We start from the raw sequence: 25,199 nt of genomic DNA, 5'->3' as shown, positions 1-25,199 counted from the left end.
TAAGTGGTTGGGTTTTGGCGCAGTGCATAGATTAGTACATGGTGCTGAATGGGTCACTTGAGGAGTGCAAGGGGAGTGACAGGATGTTGCTGGTAGTGTATGGATACTGACTGGAGAATTGAAGGTGTGAAAGACAAGTGTGTAGGTGGTTAGAAGACTGCATGCATAGTGGATAGGGATTTGAAGCAGTCCATGTTCTAAAGCCTGGGTCACTGGATGAGAACTTGGGTACTGGCTGAATGATTAGAGTACTATGAGGAGAGTTTCTGGGCAGCCTCTAAATTTCTTCATTTCCCTCGCACCTGGCACAACCACGCCCATTTTTTCTTTAAAAAAAATGCTTTTTTTGCCCCTCAACTTTTTTTGAGCCTGTGCCCCCGGCTGAACATGAGAGGGGAAGAGAAACAAAAGCTGTATTATTAATAACCCGTTAAGGGAAATGTTTGGTCGAAGAGATGGCTCTTCAGTCTCATATCCAACTTTCAGACCGGACCTTCACATGAGGGGCAACTAGAGCTGCTTGACTCAAGTCCCACTCTAGACAGGTCCCTGTTCTTGAGCTGACAACATTTGAGCTCAGCGGCTCACACTAAAATAAACATAACTAGGTCTACTTGTGGATTTGTGTTTGTTGCCTCATGCATAGAGGTGTTATGCAGGAGCCAGTATTTTTCTGTTCAGGAGAGCAAAGAGGACAGATGTCACCGAAACCAGTACAGCAAGAAAAGATGGGCACTCTTTCCTATGGTTGACACATTTTAGTGTTCAAAAACACACATCAGAACATACATTGAGGGGGTAATTGGATGTGAGGGACGACAAGGAAGGGATAGGTTGGTACTAGACGATAAGGGGAAATGTTACAGGGGTACGCTGGGTTTATTTGTAATGCACAAATGTCACTTGCCACCCGGTAACCTTTAAAGTCCACAATAACAAAATAACACATGAATAGTGCTTAGTTCTAGTGCTCCACTACTTTCTAAGTGCATTCATTCTTTGAGTGAGCAATTGGTACATGTCTCTCAGTTGATGTGCCTGCGGCAGATATCTGTATGTAACCTGTAAATCACAAATTTGAATGTCAGATTCAATCAGCATTCCACCCTTCCAAAGCAGACACAATTCCTAGTCTACGGGGCCTCACCAAAATGTTTTGCCCTTGGTCCCAAATAAGCCTCAAATAAGGTGCTTAATGAGGAATGCCTAGGGCTAGGAAGACAAAGTGAATTAGTACGACAGGAAGGTGTCACCATAATAGGACAATGAGCTTGACTCACAATCTACTTATTCAGTCCAGCAGTGGAAGGTAGTACTGGAAGACCGATGTTGGATGTCTGGTAGGGAGTAGTGTCAATAGACAGCATCTAGATTTGGGTAATGCCCAGGGTCTTAACTTTTGCTAATGGGGCAGTGTGGATATATTCAAGCATATATAACTTGCACTCCAGCCTTAGTTTTTATAAGAAATACATAAGTCTTAGCGTAGACTCACTATTTTAGGGCAGGAATCTCCAGACTCTTCCGTAGCTACAGCTACATATGTGAAATGAAAATGATGAGGAGCTACTCATATCAATAGTGTTGTTTTAATGGCCATACCACACAAGACTACATTGGTGGCCACTTGCAGTGTGAAAAGGTTTTGTCAGTTTCAAACACCTTTCATGGATAATACATAACCCAATGCCTCTGGCACCAAAGGCTAGGGTATTAATAATCTGTTTGCCCAATGTCACATGACTAATCACTCACATATCAGCTTTAAATATATTTCACAAATTAAACAATTGTTCTCCAAACATGAACGTATGAGTTCTGAAAATACACACGTTCATATTCAATAAAAACTCTCAGTTTTATTTTACATATATTAGTTCATTCAAGCAAAATAGTCTAATTTAGTAGTCTGGGTTGCACACTGGAGAGCAACCTGCAGGGAGCGGCGAAGCTCCCAGTAGCTCATGAGCTACTTGTTAGAGAAGTCTTGTCTAGGGTGAACCTAACGTGCTTGATTTGGATGTGTTAACCCCTTTGTAAAATCCTCTGTACAAGAACAGTAGGGTGTCAACTGCATTATTGTAAAATCTCATTTCTTTGGTAAATTGTGAAGTGCCTTTAAACAAGTGGCTTGAAGTAAAGTGATGGTGGCCCCCCTGCAAAATGGAATGAGGGGATCCACAAGACTCCCTTATGTCACACATATATTCATTGTTCTTGGGTTGAAGGGTGGTGCCTCTGTAGATCTGGGGCCCATCTCCGCCACACAGGCTGTAGGGGTCTGTGTTACAACCCTGTTATAAACATATGGAAGAAATGTGCAGGTCTTCTGGTCTGTAGTCTTTCTTCCTGATGATAACAAATGACACAACTTATAAATGTGTGTTAAGATGCACTGGACCCTGGTGAATGGATGCATGATGGTACCTTATCTTAATAGTTAGGATCGAATGATGTATACAGATCCATCATTCTCTGTCTTCTTCCCCCTGTCTCCCTCTGTATCCGTCTTGTTCCCACTCTTTCTCCTCGACTCTAATCCCCCTTCACTCTATATTTCTCCATCCCTCTTTCGTATACCGTCGTTTTTTCTAAATACAGTTTTGTCTGTCACTAAACTGCTATCTCTCACTACAAATCTATGTGAACATCTATTTTGCTATTCCCTTTCCTATGTATCTATTATATATTCTCTCTAATGTCTCTCTTCCTTCATTTCCCTCTTCCTTCATTTCCCTCTTCCCATCTCATTGTCTTTCTTGTTTTCGCCCTCACTTTCCCTCTTTCTTTCTTTAATCATTCATCCTTTTTACTCTCTCTTTCTCCCCCTTTTCCCTCTCTCTCTGGTCTTGTATCTCTCTTTCTTTTTTCACACTCTCGCTTTCTCTCCTACCCTTGCTCTCTGTGTTTTACTTTTCATCTTCCACTATTGTTATCTCTTCCTCTCTGCCTATATCGGTTTCCCCTCTTACCTCAGGAAACCATCTTTCCTTCTATCGTCCTCTCTCTGTCAACCTCCTCTATTTTCTTGCTGCTATGTTTCATTTATATACACAAATATTAAAATGTGGCAGGAGTTCCCTGTGTCTTAAACCCTCCCCGGATGCCAACACTGGGACCCAGATTTACAAATATTTTGCGTCGTGAATAAACCACTTGTTTGGCTCAGCCATGTTAAAAATATTTTAGCAGATATGACGCATTTCTGCTGTCTCCATTTCATGCAAAGCAGAGCAGCAGCATTGCTTACTGCTCTCCTTTGCATGAAAAATTAGTAAATATCCCCCCTTATATTTATTTAACGCATATCTTCTACCTGCTGTCTGTCTTTCATACTGGAAACTGTTGCCGAGTCGGAAAATACTTTGTGCAATATGGCGGGTGACACAGATATCTTATATTAAGATTTTTCATCCTTTGCACTTTATTTGTCTCTGTTCTCAACAGGCCATTCTCTTGAGCTCATCAAAAAATTTGCTAATCCATCACGGTTGTACACTGGATGCAGTGACATTTTCATGTAAGGTTTTAAGATAAATGACACTGGTTGCTGCACCAGCAGTGTACGTGAGCGCACAGATTTGATGCGCAGTTTGTAAACAACGTTGTACTCGATGCTGGTAAAACGTGCAGATTTATGCTGTAAGGAACACAATGTACTTCACCAAATGAAAGCTGGTGCAACTAGCTAGCAAACTAGCTAGCAAGGGGCTCCATGTCATGCGTGACACTTTCACCAGTCCTGTCTTTCAGTCAACCGCCTTTCCATCATGTGATGTTTTTAGCGCATTGTTGACAGCAATACCACAAGTCCCAGAATGCAGCTAGCTGTTACCGAAACATTAAGTGAAGTCTAATAGTTCACACGTGACAAGAGACAGCAATTCAAGAAGAGTAAGCTATTTTGGGAACAACATGCCACATAGCGCTTGAACTAAAACATGTTTAGGGTTTGCATAGAACTGGTATAAGTATCAACGTACACACCTGTACCATGATGACGGTGTGCCCTTGCCGAGCAGTGAAATAATTTTGCTACTACACCGTGGGCTGGTGCTTATGTCATAACAAGTAACCCTGAGTGCACTTCGCACTACGCGAGCTACTAGTAGCACCACGCGAACTGCGTAGTACCCTGTTCGCGATATTTGCACAGTGCCGGATGCTTGTCCGCACTGTGCAATCATTGAAAATGGCATCTTGCACAGTGCGAGCTGTCTTTTACTGCCGCTCGAGTAGATTTTATCTTGAGCGGTAGCTTTCTCAACAAGGACTGGTAGTTTCTCATCGCGAGCGGTCGCATGCATATGTGACCACTCGCAATCAGAAATCTGACTTTCCCGTGTTAAGAATCTTGCTGGGAGGTTTATTTTCCACGCTTGTGATCGGCAACTTGATGTTGCTGATCGTGAACGTGGAAAAAGTCTCGACAGGATGTCATTTTGCTTGCTCACGGTCAACAACTTGCGTTGAGGACCACGAGCAAGCAAAAAATGACCGCTGCACTATGCTACGCGTGTTTGCACTGTGCTACGTGCAGTTAGCGTAGTGCGAAGTAGAGCAAGCTTCAGAAACTACGCAAGCGTAGCATAGTGCTTTGCCCAGGGTTAATACCAAGTGCGGCTGGTGATGTACACAGAGGCTGCATCTGTCTTCCAGAATTCTTCAAAAGAAAACAGAGCCTCCGAGATCGGAGCGGAGAGCAATTGCGCAGATGACAGATAGGAATTTTAGTTTGTGAGAGTTCATAATGTATCTCTTACAGCTTCCACTGTGGTTATATACAGTGTTCTGGGGAATCATGAAAAAGTTGTTAGCCTTGTTAAGATACAATCCATTGTTTTTATGCAAACTCTCGCGTCCACTAATCCTCTGCAAAGCCACCTGCCATGCACGTCTGACCTGAACAATAAAACAAAACTCATTTGTCGGGCCTCCTCACATTTGATATTTTTGATTTACCCGGCGACTGCAGGCATGCACTATTTTGTTTCTAGTTTGCAGAAAAATGTCATTGTTCTTTTATGAGAGTTATCCACCGAATTGTATTTACTTAATCATAAAAATAAAAAAGCGCAAGGAGAGCTTCATTTTAATAAGTGCAATACTAGTAAATGTGCAAAGGAGGAAAGGTACACTGAAGCAGAGAACGTTGTCAGTGATATTTATTTACATTAAATGAGTCTGGGGTTTTGCCAACAGCTTTGAATAGCATATCACATTTCAGTGACCCTCGGGAAGATCAAAGAGATGTAAAAGTCACGCCCTAATAAAGAGTTGCTTCCGTACAAAAATAACCAGGCTTGAGAGTTTCCTTTGGTGAATGTGTAAACAGCTTCAAAGTCATGAATCTGACCCTTCAGTCCCACTGGCTCACTCCTTTAATCCCAGTGCACCCGCCGCTCTTCCTCGGGCACGATACCCCAGTTGGGTGACGCTGCATCCCGGGCCAGCCAGTCGAAGTCATCCACCTGACTCCAGTGATTGCGGGAGCGATCGAGGCCGGGGCAAAGGTAGTCCTCGACCATGCCTGGGTAGTTCCAAGTGACTGAGGCAAAGCCCAAGCTGCAGCAGTCCTCGATGATGGTCCGGCATGTGACATATAGGTAGATGCGGGTGTCAGTGCTTTGGTGCACCTGTAGTTGCTGAAAGAGAAAGGTCTATTCGCAGCTGTGGCACTCATCCATAAACACCGAGCTGGAAACTGGCCCACAGAGAACAGTACAACCGTGCAGCCCTCGCATGGGCAAAGTAGCAGGGCTTCCCTCCCTGCAATTGTACCCGGAAGTCCCGCAGATCTGATAACTGCACGTCCCGCCCGCTTAGCTCTTCCCCACTAAATGCCAAGCTCTGGTCCTCGAGGCTGCGGAAGCCACAGGTAGGGTTCCAGTTGAGCAGGAGCGGTCATAGACGGCGACTCTTCAGGTTCACAGGACTTGAATGCGAACCTCTTTTTGGGCTGCAGTTGCTCTCTGCGATCAACCAAAGCCACCTGCAGTCACTGCAGCGCATCCTGCGCCTGCTACACGAATCACGTCGTAAGAAGGCAGGAAGCGCAGGCTGTCATTCACCAGCTTCTAAAGAGCCTGAAGTCGGATCCACCCCAGCATCCTGCAGCTCAGCCTCCACGTCTCCATCCCTGGAACATCTCCTGACTGTAGCAGTTGCTCTAGAGCATCACGCTCAGGCCCGAAGGAAGCTTGAAAGAAGTCCCACTTTTCTTTTCAGTCCGACACTCCTTCACCTACCGTCGCCTCTCCGCCCCAACTGCCGTTCCGGATCACGTCGGATATACATATATATATATATATATATATATATATATATATTCTTGCTACAAAATCCAATCACAATCCTGTGAAATTAGAGAACAGCACTCGCAGGGGGGTATAAAGCCAACGATTCTTTATTTGGCTACCAGCACAGACAAGACGCGTTTCGGCGATGAGCCTTCGTCAATTGCAAATGTAAACGCGCCGCCATTGCATTTAAAACACACAGTGTAATCGTCACAGTGAGTCATGGCATCAACATGAAAAAGGGACTATCCAATGGCTAAAATCGCGCCATCTTGGAAGTCCTTCTTACATACAGAAAACGGAAAAATACATATCATTTTCCTTTTCATTTGTAGTCTAGAGTATGGGTACATTAGGTAAAGTTCATACTTCACTCCATTCGGTATATATATATATCCAACAGTCCCCATACATAAGATATCGCCCTGGATGGGCACATTTTGTCACCAATTGATCTTGCCCTCAGATGGGCTATGCCATGATAAAAACCCATTACTGACATGATTACATACTAAAATTTAAAAAAGGCAGTTCATGAAGCAAAACATTAGTATACTAAGAGGAAAATTTCAGAGGTGAAAAAAGAAAAGAAACTAAGAAAAAGGAACAGGAAAGAAGCACAATACAATTCATATTAACATGTGATGACCAGAGATACAGTGAGTTGAAATATCTGCAGAGTATTAATATCCTAAATGGACTGCTAAATCTTCATGTGTATTGAGTCCCAATGGACTCTTGCTCTGTAGGTCTATAATGTAGCGTGACTCAAGCCGCCGTAATTTCTGTAAGCGGTCTCCACCACGTGGTAGAGGTGGCACACTATCCAGACAAAAGTAGGCCAACAGATCCCTGTTGCGTCCATGCATTTTGTCGAAGTGTCTCGCCACAGGGTAAGATTCATCTAAATTGCTGATGGCACGCATGTGCTCCAGTATACGTAATTTAACGGGATTGATGGTACTACCGACGTATTTTAGTCCACAGGGACATATCAGACAATAGATGGCATAAGGTGTTGTACACGTTAGAAACTTTTTTATGCTTTTAGGGGTTTTTAAACCTGGAATTTCATAGGTAAGGGTCCTTTTGCTGATTTTACAGGCCTTACATCGGCCACATGGAAAGAAACCATTAAGGGGTATCTTGTTGGATACATTGGATTTTACCGTTAGATGACTATGTACTAGATCATCTTTCAGAGCTCTAGCTTTGCGGTAAGTGACCAACGGATTTAATCAGATTAATTACGACCTATTCCCAGAATTCAGAACAGGTCCGAAAAATTCTGAAAAAGAATTGGAATATATTACTAGCGGATAATGTCATCAGGGAGGATTTACCTGCCAATCCGTTGGTCACTTACCGCAAAGCTAGAGCTCTGAAAGATGATCTAGTACATAGTCATCTAACGGTAAAATCCAATGTATCCAACAAGATACCCCTTAATGGTTTCTTTCCATGTGGCCGATGTAAGGCCTGTAAAATCAGCAAAAGGACCCTTACCTATGAAATTCCAGGTTTAAAAACCCCTAAAAGCATTAAAAAGTTTCTAACGTGTACAACACCTTATGCCATCTATTGTCTGATATGTCCCTGTGGACTAAAATACGTCGGGAGTACCATCAATCCCGTTAAATTACGTATACTGGAGCACATGGGTGCCATCAGCAATTTAGATGAATCTTACCCTGTGGCGAGACACTTCGACAAAATGCATGGACGCAACAGGGATCTGTTGGCCTACTTTTGTCTGGATAGTGTGCCACCTCTACCACGTGGTGGAGACCGCTTACAGAAATTACGGCGGCTTGAGTCACGCTACATTATAGACCTACAGAGCAAGAGTCCATTGGGACTCAATACACATGAAGATTTAGCAGTCCATTTAGGATATTAATACTCTGCAGATATTTCAACTCACTGTATCTCTGGTCATCACATGTTAATATGAATTGTATTGTGCTTCTTTCCTGTTCCTTTTTCTTCGTTTCTTTTCTTTTTTCACCTCTGAAATTTTCCTCTTAGTATACTAATGTTTTGCTTCATGGACTGCCTTTTTTAAATTTTAGTATGTAATCATGTCAGTAATGGGTTTTTATCATGGCACAGCCCATCTGAGGGCAAGATCAATTGGTGACAAAATGTGCCCATCCAGGGCGATATCTTATGTATGGGGACTGTTGGATATATATATATACCGAATGGAGTGAAGTATGAACTTTACCTAATGTACCCATACTCTAGACTACAAATGAAAAGGAAAATGATATGTATTTTTCCGTTTTCTGTATGTAAGAAGGACTTCCAAGATGGCGCGATTTTAGCCATTGGATAGTCCCTTTTTCATGTTGATGCCATGACTCACTGTGACGATTACACTGTGTGTTTTAAATGCAATGGCGGCGCGTTTACATTTGCAATTGACGAAGGCTCATCGCCGAAACGCGTCTTGTCTGTGCTGGTAGCCAAATAAAGAATCGTTGGCTTTATACCCCCCTGCGAGTGCTGTTGTCTAATTTCACAGGATTGTGATTGGATTTTGTAGCAAGAATCTATTGGATGGGCACACCCCCACCTGGAAGAGCACCCGCTCGCGAGTGCAGCAGGCTGGTGTATTCTTGGGAGCAATTATATATATATATATATATATATATATACAAATATTTTTAGCTATGCCCCCGGGATTGGGCCCCCATGGGGCTCATTAACCACGAAGCGCGGGAGCCCGCGCTTCATTTTTTTTAAATTTACCTGCAGGATCCGCGCACCCTGCGCAGATTTTGCCGATCTAAAATATATATATATATATTTTGGGGACTTGGGGTTACTTGTGGGACCCCCTGAGCAGGCCTAGGGGGTCAGGGTGTTTCTACCCTGCCCCCTTTTTGCATTGTGCGCATTTCTTTCTTAGGTTTCTTGTGCCTCGGCTGCCAACACTTCCTGGTTTAGAGTGTTGACAGATAATTAGCATACAGCTTGTGATCGGGAGGGTGCGCAGATCCTCCGCGGCCATAGATATATATGTGATTTTACTTTTGATTTTCTCTGCAACTACTGAATGTATTTACAGCATTTAACCAAAAGGCACAAGTGTGAACTAAGGGCTACCTCTTTGCCCAATTTGGTGTAATCCCTTTAAGCAGTTCGGGCTGTAGCTGCGGCTAAAGGTTCCTATGGAAAATTGCATGGGGGAAACACGTTTTGGGACACCCTTTTTTTCTCAGCCCCGCTTGACGAATCACCTAGAGACTTTCAGGATAGGAGCAGACCGGAGCGCCCCACCAGTTTTGAAAATTTTGCGAAGATTCGTCAGCCGACGCCAAAGTGATTCCAAATAGAATGTTGTGGATTTCCTATGGATAATAGGTCCTAACTATAACTACCTACTGGCGACGGCCAGTAGGTAATATAATATATCTATGTATGTATATATATATATTTTACATTTACCCACTCCAAACTCTAAGTTTGATATTCAATGTAACATTTTTTTCTATTTTATGGGAACCCTTCCTTTTAGTGTATCCTTAACCTTCATTTATCACTACCCACCTCAGTCTAAACCCTCAAATTACCAATACCCACCCATTACCACAAAAATTACCCACTTGCCGCCACTCAACCCTAAATTTATATATATGCTCACCTTAAATATACTTACCATTCTTGGGAAAGGCATTAGGTGTCGAAGGTATTGGTTTAAACACTTTTTCCTTGAGTAAGCAGGCTCACTTATGTCAGGGAAACTGCTCACTCATTCTGACACAAAAGCACCTCCAAGTACAATGCGCTGTTAACCTAACAGACTATTAGAAATAATTCTAAATGTAAGGATTCTAGATCCAAGCCCTACCCTGCATTTCTAAACAGCTTCTAAGTATAGACACACAATCTAGACAAACTGACATGTACTACATGCACAGGGCTCCAGATTAAACATCTTTAGCACTCTAAAATAACTATGTCACATTCAAAAGAGAAATGAATGAATTCTTTATAACCTATGTGCCTCATTTACAAGGCCATTGTGCTGTCAGTGTGCCACCTTTTTTTGGACACACCGGAGGGGCTGTGTGCCTGCCCACATTTACAAGGCCATGCAAAGTCACCCTATGTCACTTTTCATGGCCTTGTAAATATGGCCCCCTTTCACGCATTACTCTGCGTTCTATGGTTGTTGCTGTGGGTGTTCCCAAGCAATATCCCCGGAACCTGGCACATTCCCAGACTTACAAAGTTTTGTAAATCTGGGAATGTATCAGAATCCTATGCCTCCCCAGGGGTGGCATAGGAGTGGCGCAACAAGGAGTAATAGTTTTTTTTTCTCCTCGCTTTTTCCTTCACGCTATGCTTGCTGCATTCTGCCCCACACATAGAAAGAGGAAAATGCCATCAATGATTGTTTTTGTGCAGGAATGTGTCCCGTCCTGCACAAAACAATCACCCCCGCAACGCAGGCACCATTGCAACATAACACAAGGGTGCCTGCTCTGGTGCATGGCAGCCAATTGTGCGCCAGCGCAGTGGAAAGCACATTGATGTGTTGTATTGTTGTTAATAAAAAGCATCCCTGTGCTTTTAAAACGATGCTGCTCAGCACAGATAAATGGCTAGCAGCGCCGAGCTGTCTCATTTTTTTGTAAATGAGGCCCTTTATCTCTAACAAAAATCAAACACAAAAGAAATCATTGAACCTACACCTCTGGGACTCAGATAAATGAAATACCTAACCTGTTAAAGACCACTAATGGTTCCAATTCAAGGTCTGGGGAGTCAGTTTAAACCAGGACCACAAACACTTCTTGTCACAAGCACATAAAAGCAAGTGACCATTGAAGTGCATGATTTATAATCAACAAACATAAACATGAATTCCATAAATGCTTTAAATCCAAATTAACTGGATGTGTTGAGCCAGGCCACATATTACCCTAAAATCTTGTTTAAGTGGGGAAGAATATGTCACTTTTTTGTGATGACTATCTAATAAGTTAAAAGGTTGTGTGTCTGATGTCGGTGAAGATCTCAGGTCATTTGATGAACTGCATGACTAACATCTTTGGCATGTATTTTCTACACCATATTTATATTGAAGCAGCCAGGTACTGTAAGTTCATATTCATTCATTCTCTAAATGTCAAATCCAGCCTCTTTCTTCAAGGATGAATTACAGGCACAACTGTGCGACAGTTTCTTCAGGCAAGTGTTATGAATCAAGCAAGTTGGCAGGAAAAGCTGTAAAATTGGAAGTTTAGAATGTAGTGCCACCTGAGGACACCTTGGACAGGGAATGTACATTCATTTCTGTCCCACTGACTCCCTTCTCATAGCTGAACCATTTTCCTTGCTGCATTTGTCAGCCTGGGATCAGAGGTCAACTAGAATATTCTTCACTAATTGAGAAGCCATATTCTATTGAAACTTAGGATGATTGACAAGCACTGTTCGGCAGCTGGGTGCTTATAATGAATACTCAAATATTTGCAGAAGGAAAAGAAAAAGATAAAGAAAGTAAATCTTGGTTAACATTACGATGATATTGGACACAGTGTAGGTGATATAGGCAACATGTATCACTGTATAGCATAGAGACACTCCAAGATGGCGGCCGTGATTTCCATCGAAAGGGAGGAGTCTCTCCTCACCGTGACGCGGTGCATGACAAACCAGGCAATAAAAACGAACCGCGACTAGAGCCGGGTGCTGCCGAGACAACGCCCGGTTCCAGCTTCACTCACGGTACGGGGAAGATTATAGCGGGCGGCATGAACTTAGATATGCGGGCATAAAAGTGGTTGGATAAGTAATCTTAACCTGCGCGGTAATAGATGTACACGAACGCATGCGGGCGTGCCGCGAAAGGGACCCCGAGAGTAGAAATTTCTCGCAGCCAGTTTTGCAATCCCTTAATAGCAGTGACGAGGAGAGATTAACACCTACTTAAATGTGGCAAGAGCTAAATAACATAAAAACAGTGGGAGAACATACACAGAGGTAGTACACATTGTGGCAGAGTTTAACATATGATTAGAGTGAATCAGACAGAGAGCCTTTGCACAAGACTTTTATAAATACAACAAGTTAACAGCATAACTACTTTTATAACTTTTACAGAGACTGACGGGAGCAGCTCGCTGCAAAATTATCCATAACAAGGGATACAGATACTGCCAGAATGGAGGTATAGGTATGCCTTCCACAGCAGGTGATACAGTAAATGTTTTATGACATATGATGAAGGGGATATATATGGGCGCTCAATTCTGAGCACTAGTTTTTGCTATAGAGAAAGTCAGTAAGCCGTCTAACCAACACTGATTAAGAGAGTGCCTTTTTGTGTTTTGAATTTTAATCCCCTAGGAACACCAGTGAATGGGTGCAGGGCGAAGCGACAGACCCAAGCCCAGAAGAAGTTGCCGTAAGTCTTTTTAGTTGGTAAACGAAACATGTCGGCGTTTTAAATACGAGTAAACTCACAGCCAAGAATAAAGTCAAGAGGGCCAGCGAGTTATAACTCAACTCTTAACTTTCACTTAAGTGGGGTGGCATCATCAGTGTCACCCCCCTTCACTTTGTTGGGTTCAGCCTTACTGTGTACCAATCTTGGTGCACAGGCAGGTACTGTTGCCCTAGCACCCTCACCAGTTCTTCTTCTTTCACACTTCACATTTTCTGTATGAGTGGTGTACGCTAATGATGAGAACCTAGGCGGCAGGTGAGTACCTTCCTGCAGAGCCTCCATGGTGTTACTCCCGTGAGGCGACACCATTCTTTTCCGCACTATTATTGTGTTCCAGCCTTTCCTCCTGCTTTCCTCTTACTCTAGTTTGTTAGCAGGGTGGGAAGAGGTATATGGGGGAACAGTGCACTCTCTTTTTAATGAATAATTAGAAAGTGGTGAACCTGTAAAGTAAATAGCTTGAAATGCTGGCTATTGCCCAATCGTGAAATGAATATAGGAGGGTTTGACTAGGTGCAACTGTAGCACCAAAAGGAGCAGGTCCTGTGTTGTTGCGAGAAGCAAATGTGAACCAGAATATCTTCTTATAGCTAAGGTTAAAAGTATGCTAAAACAATGTATAAAACTAATGCACAACTCTATTCAAAATGTGAGTGTGATTAAAGATGTTCTTTGCAAATGAATTAAAATTCTTATATACATTTTTATGAACCTAGAGGTCATCGTAGCTTTATTCAATATTGATTTCACCATCTTGACGTTTTAGATATCTTGGGTTCCTTGAAAGGGCTGACAAGGACGGACGGACATATCTGTGCAATTTGGACAGTGATGGTTTATCCAATTTATTATGTGGCCAAAATGAGACTATCTGAGGAATTATGTTCTATGTGGTTTAGATCAGTGTGATTTGAAGAATGAGCAGGCACCTCATACAGGCCCATATCCCTCGTTAACACCGAAGCCAAGATATTGGCCAAGACCCTGGCCAATAGACTTACGCCATACTTAGCCAAGTTAATCCACCCAGCTCAATCAGGATTGATGCCAGGGAGAAAGACGGCCTTAATCCTGAGACGCCTCCATAACGTCCTGGGACGTAAGCACACAACACAAGAAGAAGCCATTGTGCTGTCCTTGGGCGCGCGCATGGCCCTCGATACTGTCGAATGGGCCTTCCTTTTCGCCGTCCTCATCAAAATGGGGTTTGGTCCTGCGTTTTGTTCCTGGATCAGACTATTATATACCAACCCCCTGGCTCATGTAGTGGATAATGGACATATGTCCGGAGAGTTAAATGTAAACTGTAAATGTAAATTGATACTTGTATAGCGCACTACTCACCCGCAAGGGTCTCAAGGCGCTTGTACGAATACCGCTGTGGAACCCATCCTGGCTTTCCCTGTGAGGTGTCCACTCCTGGGCAACCCAAGGTGGAGGCCAAGCATGCTTAGCATTGTGGGGGCCGTTGTGGAGATTAAGCAAGCTATTGCCCAGAGTTGCAGAGTGGGACTTCATGATTGGAATAGGCACCGAGGCGAGAATGATCAGGTCCGTGGAATTTTGAGCCTAAGACCCGCCGAGGTGGGGAATTGAACCTGGGTCCCGGACTAGACCTCTGCATCAGGGTCTGCAGCTCTAACCATTGAGCCATACTTCTCCACTGACAGAGTTCCCACTGCAACGAGGCACACGACAGGGCTGCCCATTATCGCCGCTGCTCTTCGCCCTTATATTAGAACCCCCGGCAGTCATTCACAGGCTTTGTTCGACTGCTGAATGCGAGGACCGCATATACCTATATGCAAACGAGGTTCTCCTATACAGAAGTTACTACACAAGAACCACTATTTACAAAATTTGGAAAATTGATACCCACATGTGCCTGAGGAAGTGTGGAGTGATCGGTACCTTCTTGCATACCATCTGGGCCTGCCCCGTAATAACATCATACTGGTCATCGGTTATAACCACTATCACAAGAGTAAGCGTAAACACAGTCCCTCCAGAACCCAAATGCTGCCTGTTAAACATCTGGGAAACAACAGACCTCATCACTGCAATGCAGACATGGGCAACATTGGGAATAATGCTGGCTAAGAGGAACATCGCTAAACATTGGGGGGGATCTACCACTCCCACATTTGCGGAATGGTGCAACGATACGGACATAGCCATGGTGGCAGAAACGGTGTATGAACGCAGAGGTTGCCCTAAAACTGGATTCGATTGTGGGGAGGATGGAATACCTTTCGGGGGATATATGTGCTTTACCAACAATGCCGCAAGAAAAAGACATAGTATAATGCGTAGGATATCTCAGTTATAATGGGGCGACATTATAATGATGCAACAAAAGAGCAATACTGTAACATTATTTAAAAAAGGCGATAACTAATGTATAAGACTAAATGTATACAATGCAGTAATGTAAGTTAATGATAACCATGTGCCATATATGATACAATAAAAAGAATTAAAACAACAAAAAAAAGAACGAGCAGGCAGTTCCTCAATGACCACTGACTCCTCCCCAAAAGACTTTAAGTGCATCAAACTTTTTTTAAAGGAGCACCTGCTCCTTATAGGAACACAGGTTGCTTTAAAAATATATTTGGGCATTGTAAGGATATGGGTTCTGCACATCAAAACTGCCCGTATTATTTGCTTTTTGACCACTTGGTATGTTACCCATTTTATTGTGGGTGAGCCTCACAACCAGTGACTCACCTACAATAAATCCATGGTAAATGAACTGCACATGTTTACTGCCAGTGTCTGTCTTTTAACCCGTTGGCCGCGGCCGCGATTTCACGGCAGTGCAGCACATCCTTAAAAATGGGCGGGGCCGCGTCGGCCGTTGGACGTGCGCAGCACTACGAAGGTAGTGCTCGCGACGTCCAACGGCCGACAGCAGCACTTAAGGGGTTAAGATAGGGCAGCTGCAACGCAGAGAAGGTAAAGGGCAGTTTGCTATCTTTTATTCCTACTATTTTCAGAAGTAGACCTTGTGTATTTAAAGTTAAGAAAACTCAGAAACAGTTTATAGTCACAGAACTATTAATGACCTCTTGAAATATATGGCTGCAGGTACAAAGCTGCCTGTGCAGAAAAGTAGGAAACTAGTAAACAGAAGGAGAAAAAAGATAAGGGTTCCTAGGGTAGTGATATTTTTAATGTAGCAAAGAAGACTAAGATCTCCACTCTAAGAGCTGAGAACAATTCTGGAAAAATGGGAGATTATGTCAAAATTGCATGTAATGCTCCAAGATCAAGATTAACATGGGGTAGTGTTTTGATCTGAATAGGTGATCTGTTATAAACTTCTAGTTAGATTCTAATTTGAGCAAGTTAAGTTAGCCTGTCTACTTTTGCTCCTCATTCAACATGTCATAACTTTTGCAGAACTTGTGAAAGCGTATTTTCATCTAAACAATGTGTTTGCTATAAAATCAGGAAATGCAAGTCTACATAAAGCTATGTAATAACCAAATTTCAAGGTTTGACAGTAGCCATGTAAGACAAACATGTAGTCTGAGTTGAAATATTTTAATCATGTTGGTTTTAAACTGAATTTATCTTGAATCATTGAACATTTCCCAAATGTAGGCTAAATGTAAGTGGCCAACCATATATAAACCCCTAGGATTGACCACTGAATTTGAAAGGCCTATATACTAGGTTTTCACAGGAGGTCATGCTGAACTGCTGTAGGATCCACTTTTATGCCATGAGTCGATACACTAATGAGAGGAGTTGCACCCAGCTGATAGTCTGTTTTCCTTCCGAGGGAACACTCACTCTAGGTAGAAGTCTAATAACAAGAGCTGATTCACTGAGAACAGGTGTGCAGTGTGCTGGGCCCCAAGAAACTCTAGAAGCAAGTTATGCCCAAGTTAGCTATTCCATATTTTCCTAGTGTAGCGCATAGGCGTAGCTTTAGGGTGGTAGGCTTCGAGGAATATGCCAATTATGTTAGAACTGTTCAACTTATTTTCACTTCTAGCAATGTGCTTAAGTGCTGTTTTAATTATATCGTGTGTGGTTGTTACTCAGCAACAGGATGAAACTGTTGAAGTAAATCACTTTAACGTAGGTAGTGTCTTTTCTTGGTGCAGTTCTTGGTTGTGCTATTCTAAAGAAAGAAATTGGTTGTGAATAACAACTGAATCCCTGAACATTTTCTGGGACTGTTAGTGATCTAGGAAGCACAGACACCACACCAACAGGTATGCTCAGTGGGTTGTGTGGGGCTACAATAACTTGAAATACTCTGCTCAAGCAATGGTGCACTGAGCTCAGGTGTTGCACCCGTGGTTAGAGAATAGAAATCTTGTAGAGCAGGGCCATAGTCCCAGGTTAAGCAACATGGTGGCTGACATCCACACTAGGATTGTTTGGACCACTAAGTATACATTGAATATGCACACTCAAAAGAACCATCATTACAACTACACTAAGATGTCCATAGTAATCTTAGTTATCTCCTACTGACCAAGCAAGGAAGCACCTATTTACTGTATTTTAGTCAATATTGACTCCTAAAGTGTTAGTCCCCATTTGTGGTTTTCTACGTTTTGAATCTCATGTTTAAAACAGTGGTTCCTTTCATGAAAGGAGTAAATAACAGGGAGGAAGATGTGACCTTGATGCAGGGGGTAATTCTTTTTGTAATAGCGGCACATGCAGCATATGCCTTCAAAACATTTTACTCATGGGTGGAGTTTGAGGATATAGACGCTGCCTCAGGGATGTTCCATGCAAAAAATCAAAAATATCACCTGCACACTTTATGGCACACTAGCATCTGGAATCCCTTTTTAGGGGAACAAAAAATTTGCTTCGCTTGTAACATGCCACACCAACATAGAAATGTTAGATTGGGTCCTCTGAGTAATGCAAGGGTTACATGGCCTATATTGGCTGGATGTCCACCATTTCCACATCTAAGAACCCACCAATTGCTCATAAAGTAGGAATCATAAATTATGCAGTCGCCTCATACAGGAAACTCATAGAGTAAGTGCTACAAAATATGAATGCTCTGGTAGGATCAATAGTGCAGGGACAGATTGCAGTGCAGGCAATGAGCACACAGCCAATAAACGCTATCATGGGAAATATGCCCACAGAGCATAATACAATTGCCTTCTGGATCGCCTGAAAAATCAAGTTTACCCTCAAACAATACCCCAAGACAAACATAGAATACCGACTATGTATCTTCCCCTTGGAATGGTACCACATGAAAAGGACTGCAACCCCTTGACAGACATTCCGTCGCCTACACTGCAGTGCCTATTTAAACAGCTCTGCAGTTGGAGGTGGAAAAATGCCTGTGGGCTGGGTGGGAAGGAGGCAAACGCTGGTGACAAGAGTGTGTTGGTGTTTGCCCTGCAGTGAAAAGTTTGCAAATCTATTTGCATGCATCTACACTAACACGCACAGCACACCTTCATTAGTTTTTTTAACAAATGAATTGAAACACGTGCAAAATGAGCACAAGGCTGAACCGGCCCTTGACCTAGGGATGAAATGAATAGGACATTGTTCTACAGTCGTCTCAATTCATCCCAAGCAACATTTGTGGTGAAGAGTCAGATCTGGCTATATGACAAAGGCTTGCAGCAGTCCCTGTTGAGGGTCATGAATGGGACTTACCAAAAAATATATCTGAAGTTTATACCTCTGTGGGTCATGACACTTTATGTACATGATTTGGTAAACAACATCTCAAACATAAGGGCAGGAGTGAGGGTTTTTCTAAGGAAAAAATAGGTATTGAAGGTAAAAATAAACATTGAGAGAAAGAGAAAAGACAGACTGGATCTCTGGCAGCCAGGGTGGTTCTAATTTGAGGGTCCACAATAAAATTAAAAAGCCAGATCGGTGTCAGTATTCTGTTAGCCAATCGTCCAGTTCTTTTCAGGACTCTGAAATAATAACTGAACAGAAAGATTAAGTTGGACAGCGTACCAAAGATGAGAAGAACATAGCAAGGAGAACGGTGAATCAGAATGAGAGACTGAGGTTAGTGTATAAAGAGAAGAGAACGTTTCAGACCCTAAGACTCAATTTGAAAAGAAGAAGGTGGCAGGACTTACTAAGAAGCAAGCCATACCAGTTAAGAATACCTTTGGGGACTGGGACATGGGCAAGAACACTTCTAGACAGTATAGCAGGAGCAACAATAGTACATCAGACTCTCCAGGAGTTTCAGGTGACAAGTTCAACTGACAAACTCATAAAGATAAACATTACATTGTACAGATAGGGTTTATAACTTGAATACACAAATTGAGGGTATATACCACCCACAGGTTAAACAGTCTTCTGCTGTATTTATCTGATACTCATGACATCATACTAGCAATGGATGACCGGCCCCAGGTCTTTGTTAGGGAAGCCACAAAGGAAAGGAGTTGATCCAGGCGGCCCTATCCTCCAGAGTGCTCAAGGACATCAGGGAAATCTATTGAAAACAGTGGACTGCAAGACAAGCCCCAGTCATATACAGAATCTAGGTAGGGCTTGTTCATCATTTAGAGGTCGCCATGGGTCACAGCTATGACCCCAGGGTTCTCCCTTGCAGCGCCTGGTACTGCATTTGCGACCCCTGAACTCTGAGGTAGCAGAATCAGTGCCAGCACCACAGGGGTAGCTTGTCAATATGTACATCAGTTGGGACTCCTATTGCCTTGATTTTTATAGCAATTGTTTATTACACTAATACTGAGTAGTATAATTATTAGTGCATGTAATAGAAAATGGAGAACAACAAGCTGGAATATGATCCTCCCTGGCAGCAAAGGTAAGTAAAAAACGCTTTTAAATGTATGTTATGTGCAAGCCTGCAGGTGAGAGTGTGCTTTTGTGAGAGTGTGTGTGTATATGTAACTGTGTGTGTGCATGGTTAAGCATGTGTGTGCGTAAATGTAAAGGTCAAATGGTGTGTGATGTCACTTCCGCTACCCCTGACCTTTTGGTGAATTGACGTTCATGAGGTCAGGTGGGATAAACACGCTACTCCACATTAAATCAATTACATTATCAAGGCATTATTGCCGTTTGTAATTCACCAATGAATACTCCTCTTTTCCTGTTTTTGAAACCAGATGGATTATATAAAATAGTTTTATATTGTGGAAATCTGGGCTCACAGATATAGACAGTTAAAATGCTCAGCAAAGGTTTAACAACAAACCTGGTATGGAAACAATATAAAACAGCCCTGGATATTTCCAATGGGTTTTTTAGTCAGCACTAAGGTTGTGTGGAACTCGTGAAGTTCTACTCTGCGAAATTCCGCTGAGTTATCTAAAATCTCCATAAAATTCTGCAGAATTCGGCGTATGGCAGAATGCTGCCTGTCCTAGTTTTTGTCCAGTATTTAGTTCGAGCACCGATGCTATGTCACAACGTGTTGCTTAAGCAGGCCTACAAAGTGAAGTGGTATCTGCACAATTATCATTCAGCGTCATGCAACCCAGCGTATCTGCCTGGGAGGTACTGCAGCAAGGTAGGGCAGATCTAGGCACCCAGGTGCACTGCAAGGTGTTTCATGTGAATTCACATGCTTCCTTGTACTAAAGTATGCAGTCATTACAAGTGTAGGATGGCAAACCAATGTAACATGCGTGCAAACCGCTGCTGACTTGTCCTACCTGCCTGTCACAGAGGTGCCTTGGACCCAAGAGGAGCTGGGGGGGCGGGGGGAGGGGGGGGGACGTCGGTGGGGACATGGTGCGAACATCCACCACACAGGTAGGGGCACTGGGACAGCAGTGCTAGTTCCTCCACATTTACTTTCAGCTGTCTGCAGCTGAAAGTAAATGTGAAAGAATCCAGTGGAGAGTTCACCAGGTCTGCACATATGAGAGCTTCCAGTACAAGACCAGTAGTGGCCATTTTAGCAATAAAGTTAAATCTCACTGGGAATGATTGCCAGTGAAATTTTACTTTACATTTTCATATTTGAGGGTGGTAAAACTGTTAATATTATATTGGACTGTAATGATTTCCTAAAGCAATATTGAGATTTTTTGTTTCTTTGCGGCGATACTATCATTAAAAAACTGGAATTTGGTGACAAAAGCAAAAAGTGCCAAGAGGCGAAATAATCAGCGAGCAGTGCACTAAATGTATCTGGCACTGCCAGATGTACTCCACTTCCCTGTGGCCCCTTCCATTTCATGCAAAGTACCACCTCACCTCTTTTACATGCACCCCCATACCTCATGTCCCCATCATTCACTAAACCACTCCTCACCATGTCTAGTAATCCACATGTGCTGTGGGCATCAAAATACAAGAGGGGACTAGATAACCTCACATGTTGTGGGGTGTTTCTGAGCCCGTATACTGGACCTGGGGTGTTCATATGTTGTGGGGTGTCTCCCAGGTTCTCACATATCTAGGGTGGCTCTTGTGTACTCTCACATCCTAGTCACAAGCAGACAAGCGGCTGGCCCTGGGGCACACCCTGCACCTTGGAGCCAAGGGGCACGGGCATTCTCTGCAGCAAATCCCATGTCCTGCATGGAGCGAACGCAGACAAACCTTTCTCAACCAGCACCTGTCGCAGTTTTCAAATTCAAGCTCTGCAGAGAGACAGCCAATCTGCGCTCATGCTCTCTGCTGCATGCAAAGAGAGAGCTTCAGTCCGGCCTGAGTGGGAACGGATTCAGCCAATGGGAGGAGGAAGCTCGACTCTGCACACCTATCACACTGAGGCTGCTTATATGAGGAGATACCTTGAGGTGTCAGATAGGGAGGAGATGACAATCAGGGGGTGTGTGCCAGTAAAATATAGCACCTGAGTGCGAGCATCTAACTTCCTTCAATTGGAAAGGAATTCAATATTCCTTTAAAAGATTACCCATGAGGTACGAGAATAGCCCTTACTTACTCCCAGCGCCTGTTATGGTGATCTTACAGCCAAATTCTGAGGTGCTATCTTAAATTGATTACATTTACCTCATAGATAATGATTTAAATGTGCACCTAACTAGGGTGGACCTCTAGTGACAATACTGACTTACACAGTTACAAAATTAACTTAAAAAAATCTAAAATATCTCAGCCTTACAGTGGCTTTTCTTGGGTATGAATTATTCAATGAGGGCAAGTGAATGGCACCTGATTATCTTCAGAACTGTACTACCTTCTGACACATTGAAGAAGTGACACTCACTACTGAGATATCTTAACTTCAGGGGGATTGATTTGTCACACTATGATGAGCGAATGAACCCCTATACAAATTTATCGCACCACATTTTCTTCAAAACACTGATATCTTTAGACATGCTAGAGACAAAGGGCCTTATTTATGAAAGCCTTGCGCCACCGGTGCGTCACTTTTTCCCATGTTAAAAGTGACGCACCGGCGGCGCAAGTCCTTCATAAATAAGGCCCAAAAAAGCACCTCAGGTTATACTTATGTAATCTTCAATGAAGGACATACAGTTTCTATAACTTACAAGTCACACTTGTATTTTCCAGTTCAAGCATGTTTTCCTTCTATGGTGAAAATGCTTGCATCTCTATAAACAGCCATTTTGAAAGGGTGCCTTTTGGTGCAGGAAAAACAAATAATTGTAGTTTCTCTTGTTTCTACTGTAGAAGCATTCGCAATGATCTCGCTCTACACCAGAGATGGGTGCAGTGGGCCACTTCGCTAAGTGCTGTTGATATAACGTTTGAATATGATCCGACTCATAGGACACAAGCATTTCTCAAATATGAAGAGAATATACCTCAGACTTCACAAGCATTACTCATTGAGACACATCATAGAATGTCTTATACAAATATCTCTGCACAATCTGCTGTTGGTACTAAACAAAAGGACTCTGCAACCTGCATGGCTGTGCAGAGCGTAGTTGAAAGCACTGAAATCCACCATCAGCACACCCACACCACAATTCTAGTTGATAGCACCGCACAACGTGCAGAAATTCATGCCTTGGTCCCTGCATTGCAGAGGGTGATCCATCTGCTCTCACAAATATAGTGTTGGATTCATCCCTGCGCATGCAAGAATACAATGTAGATTTGATACATTGGCCTCTAGATGGACTCAAAGATTCAAAAGTGAAACCAATTAAAAATGAGTGGCTCTGGGGAACGGCAGCTACTGTAGAAGCCAAGCTTCCTCTAGTCCATTTGGTACACGATGTGGGCCATCAGTGTGACAGAATTCACACCAAAGGAAACTGTGCAGCTGATTTAGCTGCAAAGACTGCAGTGCAGACTGTTAAATTATCAGCCATAATCTGATTTTAGGTGAAGATCAACACAGATATACTAGCAGTGATATTTGGTGACTTTCTTCTTAATTCGTCTACTTCTTAAATCCAGATTACATTTGAGTGGCTTCCATACATGCAATGGGAGACAAAATAATACAAATGGAACTATCTAGATTAGACCTCAGTAAAGCAGCTCATGAGGGGTTAGCATTTGCTCATGCTGGGATGAATACCACAGGAGCAATAATACAGCAACGCTACTAGTGGCCAGGTTTACTTGAACAAGCCAGAAGCTATATAAGACAATGTAAAGTTTGTCAACATATTAAAGCTTTTATTGTTAGAAGACCAGAGCAGACCCCACCTCACTGTTCCATTTGGAATTTTATATTTGGACCATGTAATGCAAATACATTCTGTTAACCAATATAAGTACATTTTGGTGGCAATTGTTTCATGTTCTTGATTCCTGTGGGTTTGGCCACAAACAAATTGCAGGTGTTTGTACGGTCATAGAGGACTTGAGGTATCTCATAGACATGGGAGCAATTCATACCTCTTTTATTTAGACAATGGTGGTGCGTTAACATCAAAAGCTTACAGGGATGTTATGTCAGCTTCAATTCACCAATCCGTTTTGATTAGAGAATAAAGGGTTAATCAAGCAAGCTAATGGTATGCTTAAACAAGCCCTGGTCACCATTGTTCTCAGCAGAGGATGTAGTAGGCACCATCTACAGTAGGGAGTTAAGAGAGAATTAAAAACCTTGCCTAGCAGACGACTGGGAGGACAAGTTCCGTATGAAGTACTCTTTGGAATGCCTATGCATGTACCTGAGCTAGCTAATCATAGGAAGGCGGCAAAAGAAAAAAAATGGACCTCGATCAATGGTTAAATATCTTGCAGATCATCCAAGAGGTCAGAGACACGTTATCTAATTGAGAACATTCTATAGCCACTACTGGTGAAGAAAAGGTATCACCAGCTGCTTTCGTGTAGGTCCCTCAAGTAGATGATTTAGTTCAAGTAAAGATCCATGATAAACAAGCTTTTGGGCCATCCTAGAGACTGCCCAATCCAGTTTGTGAGTAAAAAGTACACAAACTGTAATGCTGCCTCCATTGTCTGCTTGAAAAAACAGACAGGAGTCCATTGGCCACACTAAGACGCACTATGCTACCGATCCTGTACAGAAGACTCTCCTGGAAACCAAGAAGAATTAAGAGTAGACCCTCACAGCCTCTCCATATACAGAATTAAATGCCCTTTGAGAGTGCAGTAATAATTAACAGTTTCAGTCCCGAGCTGATAATATTTGAGCCTACTGTTTGTCCAAATATACCAAACAACAGATTACATGAAGGAATCTGATGCTGCAATTTCTACAGTTGCAAATGTTCCAATCAATGCTGTGGTTTATTATGAACCTCTCGCATGAGTCAATATCAGTGGAGATGATGCCTTTGCAAGAAATAAGAGAAAAAATGATATAGAAGAATTAATCTGAGTTCTGCATGGACTATGTTTCATCTCACTCCTGAATCACTCTATGCAATTGATCTAGTCTTGTCTATCATCGGTTTCCCAAAAGGTATCTAATACAACTGTGGTCCTAGGTTTGGGTTGCTACAAGAATGTTTCTTTTTATCATGTGGCTTATGATGCTGACTGTCATTCTGCTAGTACTGATAAGGAGACGCATGGCGTGACCGCGCCGGTAATGCTATTTTGCTGTTCTTATTATCTTTACTGTTTTTAGCCAACTGTGATGTGGGGTAATTTTTAAACCTCTAAAACTTGTGAATTTGGAAATTGTTCAGGGCTTACCTGACTTTTCTGCTGGCGAGGTTGTAGCTTGCAAAGCAGGACTTGCGGGCAGCTGATTGGCCATTGAGGAATCATTCAGCATCCCGGTTGGATGTGGGCTGGGGAGGGAGCTTGCCACACCTCCATAAGGAGATGCATGGTGCGACCGCACCAGTAATGTTATTTTGCTGTTCTTATTATCAGTACTGTTTTTAGCCAACTGTGGTGTGGGGGGAATTTTTAAAACTGTAAAACTGTTTTGAACTTGGCCTACATTAGGAGATGCATGGCACGACTGCACATCATGTGCACACAGTGGGTGCGCCAGTGGTGCGCCAAAGGCAAGCCCGTCTGCGCAAGTTCACGGCAGGCCTGGG

General features: G+C 42.8%; 1 pseudogene; it reads right to left on the bottom strand.

The window, feature by feature from the left end:
* Positions 1-5,381: 5,381 nt before the first annotated feature.
* LOC144820288 (tubulin-specific chaperone C-like) lies at positions 5,382-24,925 on the bottom strand (annotated as a pseudogene).
* Between the last annotated feature and the right edge of the window lie 274 nt (positions 24,926-25,199).

This window comes from Lissotriton helveticus, chromosome 2_1 (assembly GCF_964261635.1).
Source record: "Lissotriton helveticus chromosome 2_1, aLisHel1.1, whole genome shotgun sequence".
NCBI classification, from domain to species: domain Eukaryota; kingdom Metazoa; phylum Chordata; class Amphibia; order Caudata; family Salamandridae; genus Lissotriton; species Lissotriton helveticus.
This window is presented reverse-complemented; position numbering and strand designations above follow the sequence as displayed.